The sequence below is a fragment of the Mauremys reevesii genome, linkage group 4, assembly GCF_016161935.1.
Source record: "Mauremys reevesii isolate NIE-2019 linkage group 4, ASM1616193v1, whole genome shotgun sequence".
NCBI lineage: Eukaryota > Metazoa > Chordata > Testudines > Geoemydidae > Mauremys > Mauremys reevesii.
In genome coordinates this window covers 39960065-39979974 of record NC_052626.1, presented here as the reverse complement: position 1 = coordinate 39979974, position 19910 = coordinate 39960065, and the positions used below count along the sequence as shown (strand labels likewise).

The following is a 19910-nucleotide window of genomic DNA, read 5'->3' as shown; positions in this document are numbered from 1 at the left end:
TCTGTGGTAAGCCTCATGTCCCAGGTTGCAATTGCTGCAAGGCTGAGGCAAGGGAAGGGGATGGAAGTATCTATTTGTTTATTTACCTGTTTTTAAAAAAATTCACTGTTTTGAAACTACCAGCAAGAGGGAGAGGCTGCACCTTGAGACAAACCCAATGTAACAGGGTGGCTCACCTCTTACAGGCTGAAAGGCCTGGGGCTAGGCAACCCTGAGGACTAAGGAGGCACACCTCTGTTGGGTCAGGTGCTTCTACTATGACAGCAGCAGGAAGTTGCAGTAGGGGTTTGTTGAGTGGGTTTTTTTGGTTTGGTTTTTGTTTTTGAGAGAGATCACACTGCTGAGTCTGTCAAGGAGAGAAGATGTGGCTGAAAGCTCTGGAAGAGAGACCCCTGAGGGCAGAAGTTAAGGCCTAGTTCGGCATGACAATGCTGTTGTTTTGGGAAAAGGAGAAGTGAATAAAAAGCTGGACAGAGGGTCACAGATCAATTGTCTGGTCAGAGGGAGCCTGCTTTGCTGTGGGTGTAGTTGAAGAGCCCTGAGGAATGGGGAGCTTGTCATGTTGGTATAGCTGTGTCACTCCGGTGTGTGGATTTTTCACACCCTCGACTGAGGTAGTTATACTGATGTAAGTTTGTAGTGTGGACCTGGCCTGTGTCAATCACCAGACAGTAGAAATGCACTAACTAGTGTGGAGTGCTTGTCTCCAATAAAAGATGTTACGTACTCCCCAGTAGGAAAAGTCCATCAACACTAGTTAGACTACTGTGAGCCATTAAAATAGACAAAAGACTTTGTTGTTCAGCTATTCCCCACCATGAAGATGAATCATGCAAGTGGATTCCTCCCATCAGCTGAGTTTCCAGCTCAGAGCACAGGAGTGGAAGGGAATAAAACCTCCGAACGAGAAGGAACTGTATCTCTGTGCTGTGTGGACTTGAGGGGCAATGTTTTCTAGGCATGAGCAGGAGAACCCCAGTGCTTTGCCTGGGTTAGCCGTGAAGAACATACAGAGCTCACTCAGCATAAAAGCTTTTATTAGCTTTTGAAACTTATGATTGTAAGTCATTTGTGTATGTATGTTTACCTGCTTTAACCTTGTAAATACACCTCTACCTCGATATAACGCGACCTGATATAACACGAATTCGGATATAACACGGTAAAGCAGTGCTCCGGGGGGCTGCGCACTCCAGTGGATTAAAGCAAGTTCGATATAACACGGTTTCACCTATAACGTGGTAAGATTTTTTTGGCTCCCGAGAACAGTGTTATATCGGGGTAGAGGTGTAACTCTCTTATTTCCTCTTCCTATTATTAAATGTTTAGATAGTTTTTGTAATAGGATTGGCTGCGGGCATTGTCTTTGGTGTGAGATCTAAGGTACAGTTGACCTGGGGTGACTGGTCCTTTGGGACTAGGAGTAACCTGAATAGTGCTGTGATTTTTGGTGTAAGGGACTGTCTATCACAAAGGTAGGTTAACCTGGGTGGTGAGACAGATCGTAATACCCAAGCAGACTGTGTGTGACTCTGTGCTCCATGTTAAGGCTGTTCTAGTGTCTGAGGAATTTACACTTAATAATTGGTTGATGTAATCTAAGTATAGAACTAAAAACCAGTTTGGAGTTTGTGCCCTGAGGTTGATACTCACACTCTTTAGCCACTGCAGGGCAGTTTGACACTGGCATAGTCAGCAGGATTCACATTCCACAGGTCAATTAAGTTTATAGATCATAACCCCAGTGCTGTTAAGAGTTTGATATTGATATGGAGAGCTTTAAAAGTTAAAGAATAGACACAGGAATTGAACCACAGTTGTATGATGGTCTTGTGAAAAAAGACCTTGAATGTTTATGCTTGCAGAGGGGAATATCCTGTAAAAAGAAAACTGCAGTTCAGGAGCGGAGAGCATTGCTCTTAAGTTTTGACTAGGTGCCCAGGGAAGATGATGTGGTGGAGCCCAAGGATCCTCCTTCCCCAAATTTCACAGAGACCACCTTAAGGGAACTGGCCCAACTGCAGCACCTGAGAGCCCAGGAGGAACACGGGCACCAGAGACTGATGGTGGAATTGCAGATCAGGGAGACTCTTCAACTGCCTCAGTTGCTTCTGAGAGTCCACCAGAGGCTAATGGAAGCTCAAGCTATTCAGCTGAAAATACCAGTGCAGCAAAAGCTTCTCCAGCAAGTGAGTACACCCACCCACCCCACACACACACAACACAATGGAGTGGGGAAAAAGTCCAATTTATAAAGAAACTATGTAGAAGAGTTCCTGTCCCCCTTTGAGACACGATGTGGGATGCACAGTAATCCAGTGGATAAACAGATGCCTATCCTCTTAACCAGATTAACTGGGAAAACCAGACAAGTTTTAATAACATGGGGGAGGGTGATGCTAAGATATACAAAAAATGTAAAGAAAATGTCTTGAAAAGATTTAAGATTATCCTGAGACCTATCAATTGAAATATTGAAATCTCAGAATGTTTGACAATGTCACTCATGTTGAATATGTACCTAAAATGTGTAATTTTATGAGAAAATGGATAATGGAGGGGCTGAAGGTGATTATGGAAAACTATTTGATCTGATTGCCCAGGAGCAACTGTTATGGGTAGTTACAGAGGAGGTAAATGCAGCTATTTGTGACAAAAAAACCTTGCACAGTTTGAGGCTGTAGAAATTTCTGATGATCATACCTTGCCCACACTCCACCCAGAGTCCAGGCTCCCTCCTCCTGTGGTTCCCTTCCCAGAGCGCTCTGCCTTGGCTGGCTGGGGCTGGCTGGCCTGCCTCCTGCAGGGAGTCAGGGCATCTGGTGCTGGGACTGTGCCACCTGGCACCCTGGGGCCAGGAGCGCTGCCGCCTCACTCTCTGGGGCTGGCTGTGCCGACCAGAGCACTGGGACTGGGCCCTCGCTTCCTGGCCGCCCAGGCCAGGGGCCACGGTGGGGGTGCTCTGGGCTCCTGCAGGGGGAGAAGGGTAGAAGGGGGGGCAGATGGGGAGGGGCTGGGCCTTGGGCGCAAGGGCAGGGGCTGGGGGCTAGCCTCCCCCAACAGCCGGGTCACCGGCCATCCAAGTTTACTGCCCCTTTAATTGATTTGGTCAGGAAGGGTAAGGAAGAGACTCCTCTGGAGAGCATTGAGATTTGGGAGGGCTTGAGCCCAACCCACAAGCAGGAGATGTTGGCCCTCTTGAAACATCACAGGCTGGTATTTTCCAACCTGCCGGTCTAACTAACAAAATAGTGCATTCCATTGAAACCGCAGGGCCCTGCTCTGCTCCTAGCAGAGTACACTGTGCTAAAGGAGAAATGCAAAGACAGATTCAGGAGGCGGTGGAGGTGATTCTGAAATACAAAAGCCCCTGGGTGTCTTCTATTGTGATGGTACCTAAAAGGGCTAAAACCATGATATTTTGCGTGGATTTTAGAAGGTTAAATACCATTACCCAACTTGATCCTTACCCAACACCCCAGATAGAGGATCTACTGGATCTATTGGGGTGTGTGTGCAAAATTCAGAAGTACTACTGAAGATTTGACTTGGGGGTATTGGCAAATTCTCTTAGATGTTGCTGCCCAGGAAAAGTCAGCTTTCATAATGGAATGTGTCCTCTATGAGTTTAAGGTTATGCCTTTTGGATTAATTAATGGAGGGGTTACCTTTCAGAGGCCTGTCAATGAGGTACTGTAGGGTTTACAGACCTTTTCCAGAGCCTGTGTAAACCTGAACCATGTGGGAATAGTATTGCAGAGGCTTAGAGAAGCCAACCTCACTGTCAAGGTGTCCCAATGTAAAGTGGGGTCCACCGAGATACCTTATTTAGGACACATAGTGGGTTTGTTCACCGTGACTCTTTACAAGTAGAAGCCATTCAGAATTGGCCTGCCTGATGAACCAAGAGGCAGATCCAATCCCTTATTGGTATGGCCAATTAGTATTGGAGGTTTGTAAAGGGGTTTAGCAACATTGTGGCTCCCCTAACAAACAAACAAGGAGAAGCCAGACCTGGTGATGAGTACTGAGGCCTGTGAGAAAGGCTTCAAGGACAGAAAAGAGGCTTTGTCTACCGAGCCAGCTTTAGTCAGCCCCAATTTCAGCAAACCCTTTGTGCTGTGCGCTGATGCTTCTAACACTGGGATAGGCTCAGTGCCAATGCAGGCTGGGATGGGGCACAAGAGGCACAACATGGCCTTCTTAAGAAAAAACTGACCTTCACTGACCAGAAGTATGCTGTCATTGAGAGGGGATGTTATGCCAAAGTTTGGTCTATTAACGTAAGCCTTATCTGTATAAGCATAGGCGTCGACTTCCCCTCTGCCCGGTGTGTACTCGACCCACCCCCCCCACAACCGCCCCTGCTCTGCCTCTTCCCGCCCCTGCACCACCCTCATCCCACCCCCATTCTACCCCTTCCCTCAAGTCCCTGCCCCTGCCCTGCCTCTTCTCCACCTGCCCCCCTGAGCACGCCGCATCCCTGCTCCTCCCCCTCCCTCCCAGAAAGTCCTAAGCACTGCCAAACAGCTGTGAGGTGGCGAGGGGGGTGGGGGATGGGAAGCACTGGGAGGGAGGGGGAAGGAGCGGGGATGCGGCATGCTCGGGGTGGGGGAAGGAGCCAAGGAGGGGGAGCTTGGCTGCCAGTGGGTGCGGAGCACCTGCTAATTTTTCCCCGTGGGTTCTCCAGCCCCGGAGCACCCACGGAGTCAGCGCCTATGTGTATAAGAGAAAATTTTAAGGTTTTGATGGACAACTCACCACCAATATGATTGCACCAGCCCTTGAGGAATATGACATGGAAATAGTCCACATCAAGGGAAAAGAAAATATAGTGGCAGATAGCTTAGCAAGACTAGGGGGATCCTGAGGCATATTCAGGAGCAACAGTGACACCCCTTCCTACACCATTTTTCAGTGGGGGATGACGCTGGCAGACCAGGTGCCAGCTCATGCCAAGGTCCCCCTGTCTCCACTGAATACTGACAAATACATATCTGGATCTGTCTGGCTCACCTGTATGTTAGTATTGTTAAAATTGGTATTAGAATGATAAGAATGTGTTTGGTGTTTATGGAATGTTTGAGAGTTGCTGCATGCGGGTAATATTTGAGTGTTTGTATTGTAAGTCTCTATGACTATGTCAGTCATCAGAGAGGAGAGAGAGAGACTAACTAGTGAGGAGTGCTGGTCTCCAACAGAATGTGTTATGTCCTTCCCAACAGGAAATGGTCTTGTTTCCTTTTCCTATTACTAAATGTTTAGATAGCTTATTATAGGATTGGCTACAAGTGCTGTCCTTGGTGTGAGATCTAAGGTACAATAGACCTGGAGTAAGTGACTGGTCCTTTGGGACTGGGAATAACCTGAATATTGCTGTGATGCTTGATGTAAGGGACCATCTATCACAAAGGTAGATTTACCTGGGTGGTGAGGCAGATTGGCATGCCTAGGGGGACTGTCTGTGACTCCACATAAGGCTGTTCTTGTACCTGAGGAGTTTACACTCAATAATTGGTTGGTAAAATCTAAGTATAGAACTCACAACCAATTTGGGGTTGCTATCCTGGTTCTTAACTGTCTGCTCTGCAGTTGGTACTCATGCTCTTGAGCCGCTGCAGGACAGCTTGACAGTCTGCACTACTGTAAAATGCTGCATGACATTGCACAGGAATGGTACAGCTAACTAAGCTGTAAATCAGCTGGAAAAATGAGCTGCAATGGGCCCCATCCATGCGCCATAGTTCCATAACTCATCCCCCTCACAGCTTCAGCCTTGTTTCCGTGTGGTCCCATCAGAGGCAGTAGAATGTGGATGTTGACAAATTTATCCTCACATCACTCCTGTGAGGTAGGGAAGTGTTGGCTTTCCATTTGTAAAATGGCAATAATGAGGCACAGAGAGACTAAGCGACTTGCTCAAGGTCACACAGGAAGTCCGTGGCAGAGCAGAGAATCAAAGCTGGATCTCTTGAGCCCCAGTGAAGAGCCTTAACCTCAAGATTGTCCTTCCCTGCTGGTGTAACTGAGATTAGACTCTGACGCATGGATTAGAAAAAAGTACAGTGCAAAAGTATATGTGTTGGGGGGAATGGGGCCAATTTCTTGTCTTGTGTTTTGTTCAGAGAATAAGGACATTTTCAGAATTTACTCTGAGATTGAGGAAATGGGAAAGCAACATACAAGCTACTCACAAGGCTAAGAAACCTCACTTCAGCATCCTGTATATGATAAAGATATCCCTACAGGCCTCTTCTGTTACACAGTCTGCATGTCCAAAGGGAGGGTATGTCTACACAGCAGCTGGCAAGGTGCTGTCCCAGCATGGGTAGACAGACATACTAGCTCTGCTCGAGCAGCATGCTAAAAATTACAGTGTGAACACAGCAGCACAGGGAGCGGCTCAGGCTACCTCCCCGAGAATGCGCCCAGGCAGGTGGGCAGGATTGTACTCGGATACCTAGCCCATGCCAGTGTGTCCACGCTGCTATTCTGAGATGGGGGCTAACTCTGCTCGTGCTGTCTACTTGCTTTGGGAAGGACTCTCCCTTTATTAACGCTGAGTCTTTAAATGTACAGAAGTCAGGAATTACAGATGTGTAGTTCCCCCTGCACCCGTAACGTGGCCCCTGTGTGTGATGTAAGACTTTATGTATTGCTCTAGATGGTGTTACAGTAATGGTTTAATATGTACATAGCTCCTTCTTCCTCTTCTTACGCTCCATGCAAACGTCACTCCTAATTGTGCACTTTTGTAAATCTGTGTCCTCTTTGCAGCTTTTTTGCTGCTCCCTGTGCATAGATCTAGTCCTGTTCTGGTGTGCATCACAATTTTCTTTGTATTCCTCCTTTAAACATTTCTATTGTGAAGTTTTCCAATAAGGGTCTAACTAAGGCATCTGTCCTACCTCACCACTGAGCTGCCCTGTGCTGTTGTACATGTGACTGCACTGTTTTGTTAACAGTTGAACTGTATGGTAAGGTTCCAGGACACACCGAGGTCTTTAATGTTTGCACAGTACCACACATACCAGTAAAACTATAATAATAATAACAGATTAAATGTGGCGGTCCTTACTCAAGCAAACTCACCTCGATTACAATGAAAGTTTTGCTTGAGTAAGGACTTCAGGATTTGGTCCATTTACAAAGGTGGCAGATCTTCTACATCAGGCCTACTATCCGTCTGCAGTTTAGGTCCCTGCACTGCTTCTCTAAGAGCCTTTCCTTTTTGTAGCCAGTCTGAGTCAAGAACAGTGTTACAGGATGATTGGCCCCTTTAAGAGTGTGTGGGGTGGGTGTCCAGTGCACCTGAGACTAGTTACCGGCTGCCTAGTTAAGTTTAAGGGAAGGCATGTGGTCCTTAAAAGGGGGGAGACAGCAGCTGTGGAAGCTGGTGTGAGCGCTGCTGAAAGGGTTGCTGAAGGGAGCTGCTGGAGGAGCAGCAGCTGAGAGTCCAGAAGCACAGACTGGAGGAGGAGGTGGCGTATGCAACCCCCCGACTGTAAAGGGCAGAGGTTGCAGGCTGGGAATGTAAGTGCCAAGGGACAGCTGAGGGGAGAGACTGACCAGAGCTTGGAGGGCTGAAAATTGAGCCTGCTGGAGAGGCTTGAAGCCCGATGGACCTCAGGGAGGATGGGCTGTGCCTGGGTGTGGGGCAAGGGATGGAAGAGACTTTGCTTTGGATTTGACTGTACTTTGGTTTATCTGATAGCAAATCAGCCCCCCCCCCAAAGGGTTTGCTATTGGATATAAGCCTCTGGATCATTACAGGGAACCTGTGAAGGGGAAATCAAGGCTGGGTGCTGCAGAACCATGCTTGGCCAGCAGGGAGTGCTACAGGGCAGGAACATCCTTTGACAGTGTTCACTTCTCAAGAACGTGGAATGTAAACAACGTGGCTGTTAGTATATAGGCCTGTTTGTTAGTCTGGGATAGAATTTTGGGTCTGACTTTGATATTTTTACTAATATGTGTGAACAAAGATACTGTGTGTTACATCTACCCAGAAGCAAATGGGTTGATAAGAGCTGGAACTAAAGCGTTACAGGGTATGGTGGGACTGAAAGGCTGCCCAGTTCTTTTCTCAAGCCAAGGTCGAGCAACCAGTTAGGAAGGGCAAGGGGGTCGACAGGGGAAGCATGAGACACACTAAAAGCCAAAGAAAGGCCTGGCCTTGGCCAGAGCACAACTTCACTCCTGACCCCTTCCATGGAATACAAAAGAGGTGGGACAAAGATCCCAGACTTACAACCCTCTAAAACACAACATGACCTTAAGTTGTAAGGGGTGTGACTAGAGGCTTGCACTGCAGGTACATTTTGGCCTGCTGAGGAGGAGGAGGTGGGAATGGGGAACAGGGACACAGGCAAGGCTCTGCAGTGTCAGAGCTGGGAATGGAGCACTGTGAAACAGACTCTGCCGGCGCGTAGAGCTATGAATATGCTCGCTTGAAACTAACCCCAATAAACATCGCACTGCCTGCACTTTTGACTTCTGGTCTTCTGCTTTCTGTCTGTGTGACAAGAACCAGGGGAGGGGGTGAAGGGAAAGCCCTCTAGCAATGGCCAATCAGAAAAAAGGGCTAGAGGGGCTGGATTTTCTCCTGAAGGGAGGATGAGCTACACCAGTCCTCATTCTATCCGTGCGTTGCTATATATGTGGCACTCAGGCTTTTTTCTTCATGCTCCCAATTAGCCATAGCTGAAGTCCACTGCAGCAGCACTTTTTTTGCTGGAGGGTTTTCTTTCTACAAGGCAGCAATAGTCCTAGACCTCACAGGAGGCAGAAGGTACTGGAGAGTGGGTGTGATTCAGAGAGGTGGCGCTAACTGTCAAAGTGCTGGGATAGGATAACTAAAAATTCTCTCTTGTACCCCTGTAACCAATCACTAATGGTACTAGGGTTGGTTCACTTGTCTTTCCTATGTTGACGGGAATCCTGTCTCCCAGACACACAAATTACAGCTGCCCACATTGCAAACTAATACTACGATTGGCATTTGTGTTGGCCAGTCTCAGTAAGTGATTTCCACAGTCCACACCGCATATACTGCCCTTTTTAGCTTTCAGGTGCTCTAAGTCAAAGGGTGGAGGGCCATTGGTTGATCTGGAAGAAACATTGTACTGCTTCTGCCTGTGTCTGTGCTGTGGAGAATGGACTTTAAGCAGCTGTCTCACTCTGGTTCCTACCAGTGCTAAAACCACAAGTGAATGCATCCATACACAGCCAATTAATGGACAGTCATCTTGAAGCCATTTAGGATTCAAAATACCCCCTGGCAGTTGGCTTCCTTTCAGATATTAGGGGGAGAAAATACCTTGTTGTAGGGGAATGGAAGTTATTGCTAAACAACCGATGGTCTGACTGTCGTCCGTTCTGAGCATCCACAAGTCTCATTAAAGTCAATTGGAGCTGCTGGTTCTCAGCCCCTCTGAATAGCAGGCTACAGGAAAGCTGTTCTTGCTGTTGCTGTATGCTGCTAGATGTGTGGATGAAAAGTACTGCATCAGAACTAAACATTATTATTATTTCTGAGATAAGAAAGTGAGGAGCCACCCCTCTCCATTGCTGTAGAATGGCAGTAGATAAACATTCACCAATTGCCATGAGTTGGTAAGATTTGAGGTTGAAGTATTGCTGTCCCATTGCTTGCAAAAGGTGTACTTTGTGTTCGTGTCTGCTGTGCTTCATCAGATAGGTCTTGGCCCTTTAGGAAGATGCTCAGGTGTCTGGCCAGGCCATATGTACAAGGTCTACGTGAAGGACAGAAAGAAGCAGACGGTAGAGGCACTGGATGACTATCCAGTCCCTTCTTTATTATTCTAGCTGTATCCAATGGCATCTCCAAACCTGAAGGGTTAAAGATTATCTCTTTTCTGCACTGACTGTTCCCTATTCACTGATGGCCTTCTAACCACCTTCTATGTTGAGGGCATCATTCCAAGCTACCAATCAGCAATGTCCCTGAAAACAAAGCAATGTCCCTTCATCTTCATCCTGGCCTCTCTGGGGCAGTATTGGAGGGAAATGAAACATGTTTCCTATTAGGAGAAATAGTACTGTAAAGCGAGAAGCCAAAGTAAATGTACAATAAAGGGACATAGGAGGGTGTCCGAGAGAGACAGTTCTTAGCCCTGTTAGTAGCACCAGGGGATTTCACTTTGCGTTTCTATAGGTCATTTTTGTAGCTGAGACCATACTTCCTCCTGGAATTCATGTGTGCTTCACATAGTATACAAATGGAACAAGATCTATCACCAGGAGATCTCAGAGCCAGGGATGAATAGTGCAGACTTCATCCCCTGCCAGTGAAAGGCAGGGTCGTTGGAGTGGGATATGGCTGTTCTTTAATCGTATACCACAAGGCTTCACAGGAGGAAGAGAAGACAAGTCCCATGTCTAGTGAAAATTTCAAGGGCATTGTGATGGTCTGGAGGTCACCTGGTCACATCTCCTTTTGGTCAGGCATGGCACTGCAGGTGGGCCCTGCCTCAGTTTCCCTTCTCAGGAAGTCAATAAGCCATTTCAGTCCGTCTTAACTCAATAATTCCATCTACAACAAGAATCCCAAATAAACAAATGGTTCTTCTGGCTTCCAGGGTTCCTCTGAAGCTCACATCTGGGCTCTCTTCTTAGTCCCTTCAGGATTACCTCAGCCTCTTCTAATTGGAGCCCCCAGCCCTCCCCCTGGAGCTGGCTTGTAATTTAGCCCTGCTGTAGGGCCTGAGCCAGTTTCTCTCTCAGCTGGCCCCTTCATCTCTAATTAGTGCTCAGGTTCAGCAGGCCCATCATCTCCTGCTCGTGTTTGCCCTGCTGTGAGATGTCAGGCAGCTTTTATGCTGGTCCCCTTATCCCAATTTATCCCCAATTAGCTAAGGGGAGGGGGAGGTGCCTTGCCCTACCCTCTCTGCAAGCCTCCAGCCCCCAGGCTCTTAAAGAAACAGTAATGGGATTTTCTCCCAAACACTTCTTACTCCCTGACTTCTTCTTCTCTCCCAATATCTCCCAGGTTCTTGTATATATCATTAGACCTTAAAAACCCTTAAAGGTTCATTCCATGTGGTGGTGTGGGTTGGCCACAAGGTACTACTGCCTTAAGGGGCAGACTACCTCATTACAAGCATGTTGTGGAGACAGAATGCAATCCAACTTGGAACTTAGCCAAGACTCCGGGTTGAACAAATATGTTGTTTATCTCTTAACCATCCTGACGGTTTCTAAGATGGAAGGTAAGAGCTGAGAAACCGAATGTGGTTCATAAACTTTTCTATATTGCTGGTCCCTGTGATATCAGAGCCTTACAAACATGAATGAATTTAGCCTAACATCAACCCCATGAGGCAGGATAATATGTTCTCAACTGCCCTTTCATCCTTAGATGTGGTCCCTGGAAGACAAGGGTTCTCAACCTTTTTCTTTTTGAGCCCCCCCCCCCCCCAGCATGCTATAAAAACTCCACGGCTCACCTGTGCCACAACAACTGTTTTCTGCATATAAAAGCCAGGGCCGGCATTAGGGGGTAACAACTTGCATGGGGTCCCATGCCACCGGGCCTCCATGAAGCTGAGCTGCTCAGGGTTCTGCTTTGGCCCCGGGCTTAAGCTTTCTGTCCTGGGCCCCAGCAAGTCTAAAACTGGTCCCGCTTGGCAGACCCCCTGAAACCTGCTAGCAGCCCGCTAGGGGGCCCAGACCCCTGGTTGAGAACCACTGCTGTAGGAGGTGCCATGCCAGGGAAGCTAGAACTTCTCTTTGCTCTGAGAGTGGCAGATTTAGTTGCTATTCATTTACATTTTCAACAAGGAAAGGGCAGGAATATCCAGTTTTAGAGATCCTGAGTAATTTTAGTGAGTCCCAAAAAGTGGGCTGGCTCAAGTGCAGTTCTTACTCCTTTCACTCTTCAGGAGCACGGGGGTCACATCACAGCGAGAGAGCGGCCAGCCTTGGTCTGTCTTACAACAAAAATTATTTGTTAACAGCCATCAGCTGGTTTGGTCTCTTCTCTTCCTGATCACCACTCGATGCCCTGCTGAGATAGACTCCTCCGTCCTCTCAGCCTCCCCTCTCTGTGTCTATAGGTTGTTCCTCCTAAGCTGTACTAAACCTTGCTCTTGTTTTGGGATGGGGAAGATACAGGTGCTTCTTTCCATGCTCCCCCTGCCAATCATCCGAGGGCTGCTGCACAGCCTCTTTGGGCACGTACTGCTGACCCTGACCCTTGTGATGATCTAGAAATCTGCCTGGTTGGGGCTTCTGCCTGAAATCAGGAAGAAAAGGCAACAGATGAGTTGGGAATCTCTGAATCCCCCAAAATTCTACTTAATTTAAAAGCGTGATTGGCAATTTATTCCTCCTGTGTCTCCCTTTTATGGAAAGTGATGGTCAGTAAAGATGTGACTACAGCTGTACTTTAATGTGCACATGGCTGATGTGTTTCACAATAGGCTTTTATATCACAGAATCATAGAAATGTGGGGCTGGAAAGGACCTCAAGAACTCACCAATTTCAGCCCCCTGAGTTGATGCAGGGCCAAGTAAACCTAGACTATCCCTGACAGGTGTTTGTCCAACCTGTTCTTAAAAACCTCCAATGATTGGGATTCCAGAACCTCCCTTGGAAGCTTATTCCAGTGCTTAACTATCCTTATAGCTAGAAAACTTCCCCTAATACCTAACCTAAATCTCTCTTGCTGCAGATTAAGCTCATTACTACTTGTCCTACCTTCAGTGGACACGGAGAACAATTGATTACTGTCCTCTTTGTAACAGCCCTTAACATATTTGAAGACTTGTCAGGTCCCCCATCAATCTTCTTTTCTCAAGATTAGACATGCCCAGTTTTTTTAACCTTTCATCACTTTTGTGGCTCTTCTCTGGATTCTCTCCAATTTGTCCCCATCTTTCCTAAAGTTTGATACCCAGAATTGTACACAGTACTCCAGCTGAGGCCTCACCAGTGCTGAGTAGAGCAGCATACAACACTCCTGTTAATATACCCCAGAATAATATTAGCCTTTTTTGCAATTGCTTCAGGTTGTTGACTCATTCAGTTTGTGATCCACTGTGACCCCCAGATTCTTTTCAGCAGTACAATCACCTAGCCAGTTATTCCCCATTTTGTAGTTGCACATTTGATTTTTTCCTTAAGTGCAAAGTACTTCACTTGTCTTTATTTAATTTAAACTTGTCGATTTCAGACCAATTCTCCAATGTGTCAAAGTTGTTTTGAATTCTAATTCTATCCTCCAAAGTGCTTGCAACCCCTCCTACCTTGGTGTCATCTGCACATTTTATAAACATACTTTCCACTCCATTATTCAAACCATTAACAGAAAATATTGAATAGACCCAGGACTGAGCTCTGCAGGACCCCCACTAGATACACTCTTCTAGTTTGTCAGTGAATCATTGATAACTACTCTTTAAGTATGGTCTTTCAACCAGCTGTGTACCCAAAAGCTTTGCTCCTTAGACATGCTCTGGCATAGGATTCTCTCACCGTGAGTTAACCAGCATGGAATGAAATCTTGAGAGGTCACAGATCAATTGTCTTGATCTGTTTTTCTCAGAACTAACAGGTCCGCATAGTCAGTGGATCTGGGCTGGGAAGCTCTATCGAAAATAGAATCTATACTCATGGCTCAGGTCTCTCCACTGAAAGAATACAATGACACACTGCAGAGTTATTTGCAATATCTCTGCGATGCAGCCCAGACAGCGCATAATGTGGAGTAAATGTTGTTTGGTTACAGAAAGAACACTGATAAATGTCTGGTCATTAAGGTCAGACCATGGAAAATGGAAACAAGAAACTGCTCTGAAGTGGGGAGGGGGGGTGGGAGGAAAAGAAAAAGCTTAAAATTCAGTACCATGGACAGGAGCACTTGCATTCTGTTATAATGCAGTCTGGGCAAAGAGCTTACTTCAGTGTTACATGCTGAAGCAAAATAATACACAGGTTATTTTAAGCCTCTTGGCACAAAGAGTTTACAAAAGCACCAAGTGGTTGCCACACACCCACCTGTTTTGAAGTGAGTTGGGGAAAATATTTCAAGTCCTTTACAAGAGCACTCAGCAAAATGGCAGATTTAATCATCTGCACTAACACTGACAGTACTTTTCATCCAAGGGTCACAAGGCACTCTATATAACAACTAATGAAGGGAGCTTCACAATCCAACCCTCCCCCTTATGAGATAGGTAAACTTCATTATTCTTCCCCCTTTACAGGTGGAGAAACTGAGACGCAGAGTTGCAGAGCATCAGGAACAGAATTGGGAACAGAACCAAAGAGTCCTGACATTCAGTAGACTTCTTTAGGTCCTAGAAAACACTCCTGAGGTTTCCACCTCCTAAACCTCAGCGTACTATTGCTTTGGGACTTTAAAAAAAATTTCTTCACCTAAACAACCACCATCAGAACCATTGATGTAACTGATCTAGAGCGACAAGTTTTCAGAGGAGGATTTCACAGCTAGTAGTATAGCCCTGCAAGGCAGAAATTCTGAGCTCTGGCCCTTCTCCCACTCTTGAAATTTATATGAGAGAGTTGTTGCTCTTCTATATCAAGGCAGCTTAGTGCCTGTGTGGTTCTGGGTTTATTCCTTTTATTCTTGAAAAGTGTTATTTACAACAACAAAACCCATCGCTGCTTAAAATATATATTAATATTTTTTGCACTTTTCTACTCGATTGTCAGGCATATCCCATGTTGTTTTGTAGCTCCCCAGACAGGTGGAGACAGAGCAGTTAGGCACTGATGAGTTCTGTCTGGTAAGATGGCTGTTGATTGACTGATTAGCTTCTCTGTATGGCAAGTGTTTCTCTCTGCTCCATCATTAAAGATGCATCATAACCCCTTCCAGGAACTTCTTTTTGAAAGAAGGAGCAATTTTGAGTGCTTCACAGTAGGGAGGCTCTCGTTAACATGGGCGGCATTTAGAGAGGTGAAGTATATTCAGAAGCCTGGTATCAGAAGCTGCCGAACAGCCAGTGACACAACCTGGAAAGATTGGTGTGTACATATTTGTTACTTTTAAAAAATCCCAATTCTGTTAACCACCCTCTAGTTTATTAATCAGATTTTTCACATACACACCCCTATTTATTAGAGGTCCCCAGAACCCCTTCCCAAATGTATGCTAATTAATCCTTGAACACATCTGGGAAGCAGGTGAGTATTACCTTAATTTTGCATATGGAGGAAAGGAGGCCCAGAGAGGTGAAGTGTTGTACTGACAAGGTCTCACAGTGAGAGATCCTGACCAAACTGGTATTGGAACCCTGGATTCCTGGTGCTCAGTCACCTCATCTCACCACTAAACCATGCTCTTCTTCCACAGCTATAGAAATAGAGCCCAGAAGTCCTGACCCAGTCCTCTGTCATAACTACTCACTGATGCTGCTTCCTTTCACTTATAATCCATTCCCCATCACTACTGATTTGATTAGCAAGATCTTTGTGTAAGAGCTTGCCTACATGGGAAAGTTCTATCAGCAGTAGTTGTTTTATTGTAGCCATGTTGGTCTCAGGATATTAGCGAGGTGAGGTGGGTGAGGTGATTTTATTGGACCAACTTCTGTTGGTGAGAGAGACACAAGTTTGTCCAAAAAAAAAAAGATATTACCTTGCCTAACTTGTCTCTCTAACATCAGTATAAGGGAAGATGTGAATGTAAACCAATATAGTTATACTTTGGTGTAACTCCACATGTGGACACTTATTATTTCAGCATAAGAGGATCTTTTTTTAGTTCGTTTATGTTTCTTTGGAAGGGATTTAAGCTAAACCAAAAATAGTCACTCTTACTCCAGAATAAGAGTGTCTACTTGGGGAGTCATATTCGTATAGCTAGATTGGTTTAACTAGATTTGGTATAGTTATATTGGTATAACAGTTAAAGATTTCCCATGTAGACAAGCCCTAAAATAATCATTCCCCTGTGCAGCCAGCACTCTCTCCTTGATCCTTGCCACAATTTAGTGATGCCACATCAGCTTTTGTGGTGATGGATTATGGTGCCACAGACATTGATTGTGCTATTGCTATGCTCGGAGAGTGGTGAAGCACTGGAATGGGTTACCTAGGGAGGTGATGGAATCTCCTTCCTTAGAGGTTTTTAAGGTCAGGCTTGACATAGCCCTGGCTGGGATGATTTAGTTGGGAATTGGACCTGCTTTGAGCAGGGGGTTGGACTAGATGACCTCCTGAGGTCCCTTCCCCTGATATTCCATGATTCTATGTGAATTGGGTAGGCGGAAAGGGACCAGGAAGGGAGAGGCTGCTGTCCACACACCAACATCTTGGCAAGCAGCAGTGGTGGGGAAAGGGAATGCAGGAAACATACTAGCTGGCTGGGGTTACGCTGGAGTGTTCTGTTGTTAAGAAGCTTGCCTTTGCATGGAGGGGTATGACACAGACAGCTTTATGTGATCACTAAGTCTTTGTGAAAGGCATCAGGATCAATCTGTTCAGGACACTGCAGTTTAGCTCTGACTGACACTTGCCCCCAGCTGAGTTCTGGTTGTAATTGTCCCCTTGACTTAATCCTTGGAGATTCTTGCTGAGATGCCTGCGTGGCTAGACAAAACTTCATTAATTAGAACCATTTGGAAGCCTTTCATTTTACCTTGAATGGTGATAGAAAATATAGCAATCAGAGACCATATGGGTCTTTTGGCTCTTTTTCTGCTCCCCAATAGCCCAATAATTTCCCAGAGGTGATTCTGACTTTTCCTTTACAAGGGACCCATGCTGAGAGGCATCATAGCATCATTTAATCAGCTACATACTAGACACTTGTAATGTTTTGTTACCATGCATGCTCTTGATTCAAAGAGTATGGAGGGTCAGCCTTTCATAGTAGTCTTTCTAGGGATCCCGTCACTGGGTTCTCTGCCCAGGGTGCCCCCTGGACCAGGCCCCATCACTCACTTAGGGTTCTGCTTTGTGGTGTCTAGGTGTTCTACCACACTGGTCCACTCATAAGAGACTGAGTCCTCCGGCTGAGCCATAGATAGTCCGCCCCTTCCAGAGATCCTTGGAATAACCACAAACTGTCCCCCAAGTGTGGTAAAGCTCTCTTCCTTTAAAGTGCTTCTGTTGAGTTGTGGCCCCTGCTAGGCTCACTGGCTAGTTGTACTTTCATCCAGTCCTTATTCTAAGAGCTGAGGACTGGAGGCCTGTTCCCACTGTTTCGCCATCAACTGTGCTGTGGTTCTTCCTTGTAAGCGCCTGTTTCCAAATTTGACATCTCATGCAGGTGTGGCAGGGTGGGGACACCTCAGCCCACATTAGCTCATTAACCCTGTGTTTCCCACTGTGGGAGTTATATACCCCATCAGAGATCCATATGTCATTCTGTATGGTGGGAATCTATTCTTTATAGGGATCCATACGTCATTCTGTATGGCTGTGATGCACATGTCATTCTGCACGTTGGGGATCTAAGCATCATCACATTAGGGATCTGATGTCTATAGGGGCCTATCTTTCTTTCTGTTTGGAGGATATGCTCCCTCTCTCTAGAGATCCACATGTCATTATGTGTAGTGTGACTCCACTCTCTGTAGGGATCTACACATCATAATGATGTAGAGCCACTCTATAGGGATGTATGTATCATTCTGTATCATTGGAGAAGGGGATAGGAGGAAGAGACAGTTCAGATAATCTTAATGGTGGCTTTCTGGGCAATTCCAGATCAGAGTTGATCAGCACCTAAGAATGTTCCATCAAGGTGCCCTCAATCAGAGGAATGTTGGCTGTAGTGTAGTATCTCGAGGTTGTATTGGTAGTGGTGTGAGATCCCTGGGCTTTGCGCATTGTGGGAAGGCCATCCCAATCCTCAGGGTATAAAATAACACAAGGAATGACTGGATGGGCTTCCTGCTGTGAAATAACCTCTTTAACATCCACTTTCCTCCTTGAGCACCGCCCTTTGACACAACCAAAGCTCTTGTAGCCTTGCCCAAGAGTGTTCAGTGCAAAATTTCAGCCCCTTTAGAAATTCTGTTAATGTTGTAGATCTTGCTCTCCCCTTGAGCTGCACTGGTGCAGTGCCAGCCAATTTGCAGGGTTGGGGGGTGGGGAAGCAGACCTGCTAGCTGTAGCCTTTGCTTATTTACAGTGTATTTTTATCTCCCTTTCAATCTTTTCTCTTTTTTATTTAAATATTTGATGTCAGTTCATTTATTTTTATGACAAATGATTTTTTCATTCCAAAAACAGTAAGTGCTAGAGATGCCAGCATCACTGGGGCATCTGTTTCCTACTTTTAATTAGTCCCTTTTCCTACTCGCTTGCATCCCAAACACAGACATGCATGACTTTTTTTCTTTTAATCTACCTTTGGCACCATCCACTAAAGTGTGCCAGTCCTTCTGCATTCTGGGTGCTATGCTGAGACACACACCTCCTAGGGGGACTTCACTACCAGAGGCAGCTAACAAGGAAAGGCTCTGGTGCTTGGATATGGTTTACTTCCAGATGCCAGGCCCAGGAATAAGCATAATTTGCCCCAGGGACAGGTTGAAGCCTTCCCTCTCAGTTGTCAAGTGTTCATCATGTAGATTAAACCTGGTTCTTGGTGCCAAACAAATATCCAGTGCCAGGGTTGCCACATCACTTATCCAGCCCTTTCTTTGCTCTCCCTGGCCTCTGTGAAATGGCATGGTTCCATTTTTCCTCAACAATTTTTTTTTGTAAGGGGTGGGAAAATGTTGACAGTTTCTTGAGGAATTAGGACCAGATCTGCAAGGGGCCGGGCACCCTCAACTCCTATTGACTTCACACAATGTCGTCTCTTAGTGATTTCAAAGTGAATTGAGCATGCTTAGCATCTCACAGGACTGGTCAGTTAATGTCCTTTCTTCTGGATTTGGTGTGGGAACTCTGATCTTAATGTGACTTTCTGGGCAATTCCAGCTCAGAGTTGGTCAGCTCCTAAGAATATTTCATCAAGTTGCCCTCAGTCAGAGGAATGTTGGCTGCAGTGTAGTATCTCAAGGTTGTATTGGTGGTGGCATGAGATCCCTGAACTCTGCAAGTTGTGTGAAGGCCATCCCAATCCTCAGGGTATAAAATAACATTTTATTGGCCATTTCACAGAGGCCAGAACTCTCTGGACCCTCTCACATAGTAGCATAATGGAGGGCTGCATGGATGGCAGTCTTCTCACACCAGTAACAGATGGCGAAATGAGTCAGCACAGGCCTGCAGCCAGTTTGGTACAGGAATTTCACATTGCTGTACAAGGAGCAGAAGGGTGTAGGCCTCCACCAAAGAGAGGAAGTACTCAGGGTGGTGCAGTGAGTTATAACTAACTGGGAAGGATTAAACTGAGCAGGGGCATATTTTGACTTAATATCCATGAACTTACCCTACGGGTGAGATCTAGGAGGATATGGAATAGTATTGCAAGGGAAGGAGGGTGGAAGCCCCATCATTTGGGACATTTAAAATGAGACTGTAGATGGCACTAGAGCAGAGGTTCTCAAACTGTGGTACATGGACCACCAGTGGTCTGCGAGCTCCATTCAGGTGGTCTGCGGATAGTTCCTTCTAAGGTGCGCACCTGGGCGCTGCACACGAGAGAATGAAGGGCCACCCACCTAATTAGTGGAGCTGCACAGGCATGGCTCTGCTAATTAGGGGCCTGGACCCTATAGAAAATGCACACGTAAGGTGAGGTGGTGGCCTTGGGGGGAATAGGGAGTAGGTGGGAGGGGGCAGTGGGGTGAGAAGAGGGGGTGGGGGGAATTTGGCATGTGCAGGGCTTCGGCGGCCAGAGAAAGAGGCGACTTTCCCTAGCTCTAGGTCTGTGGATGCTGGGGAGAGACCCCCCCTTCCTTCGCAGCCCCAGCTCGGGGGCTGCCACAGCAGGTGAGACCCCCCTCCTTCCCAGTCCCAG

The 19910-nt window shown here is 46.4% G+C and overlaps 1 protein-coding gene across 2 annotated transcripts in view; it reads left to right on the top strand.

The window, feature by feature from the left end:
- The window catches only part of NRXN3 (neurexin 3), a 1505977-nt gene that overhangs the window by 67838 nt on the left and 1418229 nt on the right, over positions 1-19910 (top strand). The window contains exon 3 of one of the 2 annotated variants that reach the window (XM_039537767.1): positions 1866-2189. The exons of the other annotated variant lie outside the window; for it this stretch is intronic. The gene's annotated coding sequence lies outside the window, so the exon portion shown is untranslated. The remainder of the gene's footprint in view (positions 1-1865; positions 2190-19910) is intronic. 2 annotated transcript variants of the gene reach the window in all.